This window comes from Labeo rohita, chromosome 22 (genome assembly GCF_022985175.1).
Source record: "Labeo rohita strain BAU-BD-2019 chromosome 22, IGBB_LRoh.1.0, whole genome shotgun sequence".
Lineage (NCBI taxonomy): Eukaryota > Metazoa > Chordata > Actinopteri > Cypriniformes > Cyprinidae > Labeo > Labeo rohita.
Window position 1 is genome coordinate 36,830,205 of NC_066890.1, and position 6,247 is coordinate 36,836,451.

A 6,247-nucleotide genomic window follows, 5' to 3' on the forward strand; every position below is an offset into this window, starting at 1 on the left:
ACGTCAGAAGTCGTACCGAGTTGCTTTTTCACCACAAGCATAAACACCGAATCAATTTACTATAAATAAAAGATTTAAGCGCTGTGTGAAACACTCGTCAGCGTTTCTAAAAGGATTTACAAGTGATTTTCTCTCACACGCTGCTACCTGCCGGCCAACATCCAAACTATTAACCCTAAATGTGCCCCGCCGGGTAATGCTTTAAATGTTCGATGCCGCGTGTCCGTTTACACAGCAAAGGTCATGTGGCTTAAAGGTCAACATAACACCTCGGCAAGCCAAAAACCAACGGTTCATTCTGACAGACCCGACCTGTTGGACGAGTCTGCAGTAATTGTTGTTTGAGCTATGTGCCCATCCTTGTTTTTGTTTTAATCAAAGACACTCCTGTACATAATTATTTTCAGAGACTCGCAGTCTCTTTTCTCACCCGAGGCGACTGCCAACTAGCGTCAAAGCAAATTAAAGACTTCTTTGTGAAGGGTTTCACTTCTAAACGTAACCTAAACCCTTTACATGAACGCGTTTTATGGATACCAGTGTTTCTGGGCTCTCCGGTGACACTTCATTGTGCTTTAAGCTTGTCGTTTTCCCGCGGTAGTTTTTGCTCAACCAGTTTTCTCATTGTAAGCACTTTAAACGCTGACTTGATATTTTGAATTGTCATGAAGGTTTATGTGTGATTTATATAAATCTTTGAAAACGTTGTTTTTGCTAAAACGAACCAGTTTTCATACTCGTTTTCATTGTAATCATTTTAAACGCTGACTTAACGGTGTGAATTGTCATGAAGGTTTATGTGTGATTTATATAATCCTTTAATTATGATGAGGTCATCATTCGGTATGAGGAATCTGGAGCTTTTAAAGGGTACTTCCTCTTCATCATGCGGTCACTCGGTCAATTTGTTACATATATTGTTAACGTTTATTATATGAAAATGATAGTTAAATTATGATAGTAAATGATAGTAAAAAATGATAGTAAGTTTATTATAATAAAATAAAAATGATTATAAAATATATTTTACAAAAATATGATATTTAAATTAAGTAAATTTATAATTAAGCATTTATATAATATTTTATCTAGATTTAATATAAATGATATAGATATAATATAAATGTTTTATAAATATTATATTATAAATATTTATATTAATGCTAAATTATATATATATATATATATATATATATATTTACATAATAAATAAATAATAAATATATACTTAAGTATATTTATAATAATAAATCTATATATATATATAAATTAATATATTTATGTTCATAATATATAAATAAACATTTATTTATAATAAATATTTATTTATAAATATAAAATTTATAAATAATGAATGAATATATATGTGTGTGTGTGTATTTATTTACATAATAAATAAATAATGAATAAATGAGAGATAGATAGTTAAACTTTTTATAAATTATATATAAATAATGAATAAATAATAAATATATACTTACATATATTTGTATTTATATATATATATATATATATATATATATTATTCATAATAAATAAATAATGAATTAATTATATAGATAGATAGATAGATAATATAATTAATAATAAATAAATGAGTAATTAATATATCTAATGAAGTATGTTTAAAATTATAATAAATATATAAATTAATGTATTTGTTCATAATACATAAATATATTTGTTTTTATAATAAATAAATAATGTATATTTATAATAAAGATTTATAAAAATAAATAATGAATATATATATATATATATATATATATATATATATATATATATTTCATAATATAAAATAAATAAATGAATAAATTTGTTTTCATAATACACAAATAATGAATATATACATATATATACACACACACACACACACACACACACACATATAAAATCATGCATATTTATATTCATAACACTTAAACAAATAAATAATTATATAAATTATATATAGAGAGAGAGTTAGGAGACCCTATTGGATTCCATGGTTTTCCATATCAGGACATAATTAAAAAAAAACTGGTCCTTGGCTGGTCTTAAAATTTCGAAAATAAAACCTGAACAACAACACATGACAAATTGCACTGTGTCATTATTTACTGAACAAAAATAAAGCCAAAATGGAGAAGCCTTGTGTGACAAAGTTAGGACACCCTTACTGTAAACACTGGAATTTAGGGGGTAAATAACAGTCAAGCACTGCTAATCAAATACCTTTGATTAACTGATCATCAACAAGTCTGAACACCTCTATAAGAGCATAAGCTTTGGCAGTTTGCTGATCTGGAGCCTTCAGGTGTGTGTTAACACAATGCCAAGGAGGTAAGACATCAGCAAACATCAGAGAAATGGCAGACAACCCAAGAACTACACCTCAAACTCTACAGGCCTCAGTTAACATGTTAAATCATAAAGTTCATGACAGTACCATTAGAAAAATATGGGACAAAAATGGCATGTTTGGAAGGCTTGGCAGAAGAAAGTCTCTTCTATCTAAAAATAAAACATTGCAGCATAATTCAGATCTGCAAAGTTGCATCTGAACAAAACACAAGTCTATTAGAATAATGTCCTTTGAACAGACGAGATTGAAGTGGAGATGTTTGGCCATTATGCACAGTGCCAAGTTTGGTGAAAACCTAAAGAGCACATCAGCACAAACACCTCATACCAAAAGACAAGCATGCCAGAGGAGGGCTGATAATTTTGGGCTTGTTTTATAGCCACAGGACCTGGGCACCTCACAGTCATTGAGTTGGCCATGAACTCCTCTGTATATCAAAGTATTCTAGAGTCAAATGCAGGCCAAGTTGGGCCAAAATTGTGTCATGCAACAGAACAATGATCCCAAGCACACCAGCAAATCTACAACAGAATGGCTGAAAAGAAAAGAATCAAGGTGTTGCAGTAGCCAAGGTGTAAACTCATCCTGACTCAAATGCTGTGGTGAGAGCTGTGCATAAGCAAATGCTCACAAACCTCAATAAACTGGAGCAACGTTGAAAAGAAGAGTGGTCCAAATTCCTCCAGAACGATGTGAGAGACTGATAAAGTCACACAGAAAATGAATGCTTCAAGTTATTGCTGCTAAAAGTGGATCTACAGGCGGTTGAATTATAGGGTTGAATTATTATGAATTATATGTCTTGTGATGATGTTTACCTGAGGATTTATTTTCAAAATTTTAAGACCTGCCAAGGACCAGATCATATTTTATTATGTCCTGATACAAAAAACCATGGAATTCAATAGGGTGTCCTAACTTTTTCACATGACTGTATGTATATACTAGGGGTGTAACGATACATGTATTCGTACCGAACCGTCACGGTACGGGCATCTCGGTTCGGTGCATGGAGCCTTACAACGAATACAGGCGATTCACCCTCAATCCAGAAGGTGGCGCCCGCAGTAATGCAACTCTGTTTGATAACCGCCGGCAGAAGAACAGCGAATGCCAAGAGTTGCTCACTTGAAAACAAAGCCCACTAGACAGTGACCATGTGCTGATTTTGAATGCGTCTCTCATTGACAAAGGAGTATCCACAAGTTTCCGGGGGCGCTACTGTAAAAAAGAACATGGGTACAACTTCCTGTAAGGCGGCCGACGTAGTATACCAATGGTGTTTTGTGTGCTCATTAACGAAGATGCTAAGTGTTTTTTGGACCATTGTTTACTTTGTAAAGTTGCACACCTTTATGAGAGATGTGTTCTTATAGACAACATTTGCTGTTCGCATTTGTGTTTCTACATCGTTAGCAAGTTTGGATCGCCAAATCTTGAATGACTGTCAACTAGTGAAATGACATTTGATCCGAGACATCAAAGCTTGTGTTAAAGGGCATGCCACATGAAGCCTCGATTGGAGGTTTGTTAACGTAAAAATCCCTTTCGTAGAAACCTCACTTTCTGTCCAGTCATGTGCGCGTTCACTTTGGTGTCCTAATGTTCCCCCAGATCTTACTTTGGGGTAGATTTTCATTGACTTATTTAATAATTACATTTTTAAATACCCAGTCATACAAGTAATATGAAGAATACAAATTATTTCAGGAAAATTAAATATTTACCATACGCAATTAATATATGTGTACACTATTCTTACATCATTGATATTCGTACTGCTATTTAATGGCACTGTTTAATGGGTAAATTAATTTATCAGAGTCAGAAATTCAACAAACAAACACACACACGGTTAGGCTTTCATTTGTGCATATAACATGAGTGGATCTATGGAAATTGCGGTGAATGCTTCTTCAGACGTGCGGAACTTCACAGGCTTTTGGCTGCTTTTATTTTTACTAACCACCAGCTCGCGCTGTTTTCGACACCCTCGAAGCTTTGAATCTTTCCCGAAACAGTCAGAAGAATGTCTCGGTGTTTCACGAGGCTGCATTTGCCCGTCACTCCTGTCAACTGTTGAATGAATGAGTGTCACGTCCTGCTTGTTTACTTTGAACCGGAAGACGCTCCCACTTTTGACGCAAGGCCTCATGGGGCGTAGGAAACTTGTGGATAACGTTACTTTAAAGGCTTGCCTATTGCGAAATGGAGCTTTGTGCTTGTGTATCCTACATATTTCATTCGGCACAAATCCAAATATTCCATAATATTTCCATATTTCCGATGAATCCAAATTATAACCCTGGTGAAAAAAACAGCATATGCTGGTAGCTATGTTTTGATGCTGGTTTATGCTGGTTCTTTGCTGGTTTATGCTGGTCCTTGACCAGCAACATGACCAGCATAAACCAGCAAAGGACCAGTAAAGGACCAGTAAAGGACCAGCTTAAACCAGCATCAAAACATAGCTACCAGCATATGCTGTTTTTTTCACCAGGGAAACTATTATTTAGTATGTAAATTATAGGCTTTGTACTTCAGTCGCGTTCCAACGTTGAAACAATGAGGCGTGCACGTTTAGTTAACTGTATTTTACTTTGATAAAATAACGTTACCAACTGTGCTCTCAAGATTGCAATGCTGGAAGCCTGGAACTAATATGTTTTGTGTGTGTGTGCGCTCTGGCTAAATCAAATATATTTCAAGTATTTATTCCTTGTATGTATATGTGTACTGCAGGTTATATATATAACATTATAATTTGATATAATATTTAGTATCTTCACATCTAGGTGGAAAAAATTATAATTTGTTAAACAGACTACTGTCTGTTCAAAATAAATGAAAAGGAACGTAGCATAGCAAGCATAGTAGATTTGTTTTTTTTTCCTGTTGTACTGAAATCGTATCGAATCGTGACCCCCAAACCGAGGTACGGTGACATCTATGTACCGTTACACCCCTAATATATACATATATATATATATATATATATGTAAATAAATAAATAATGTATATATATATATGTGTATATATATATATATATATAATTACTACATAAAAACATTTTGAAAAAGTAATTAATATGTTTTGATGCATTGTGTACTTTGAATATATAAAAATACATATGCTATTTTACATTTATTCATTCACTTTTAATATGTTACGTGTATTTGAATATACAGTACATATATTCTATGTACCTGTATACACATTTCACTAAAATGCTTTTATTTCATGTTCATGCGTATGGACTCTAACACTCTTACTTTAAAAGTCATTGTCTCTTTGTGACTGTGCATGTAGTTTTTGTTAAATCCATCTTTTGATGTGGTTGTTGTGATATAGCTGTCTTTTGATCATGTTTGGTGTGGTTAGTGTGGTCACATGCAGTCACATTGTCCGATAATGAAGCAGACGAACGACATGATGTTTCATGTTTGCGGAACAATGTAGCTTTTCAGAGGAGACGGTGCTATTTGTTTTGACTGATGTTTCGTCAAAGATAATTGGGTGCAGGAGTCATTTCATGGCAAAAGACTGTTGACAGTTTGTCTCTCGATTACATTTTTGCCTTTTTTCGGTTAAGCCTGTCTGAGTGTCTGTTTATCTTGGTGAACAATTCTGGTATAATTGAAACATCTCACTTTCAGTGACCTCTCCATGAGCTCCTAAAAGAACAAATGAAGCGTAAAATTAAACGGCTTTAGCAGCTCAGGAGCAGTTTTTGCTCCCAGTTTAACTTTGAAAGAATAAAACTGCAGCCATAACAAAATCATTACCTGACCTAGCAGTTAAATGCTAATGTTAACGGGTAACATTATTCTGCCTTTATAGACCTCTTTAAACAGAAAATGCTTACTGTTTGATGGCTGTCTAACGGCTAGCTCTGCAGGCATT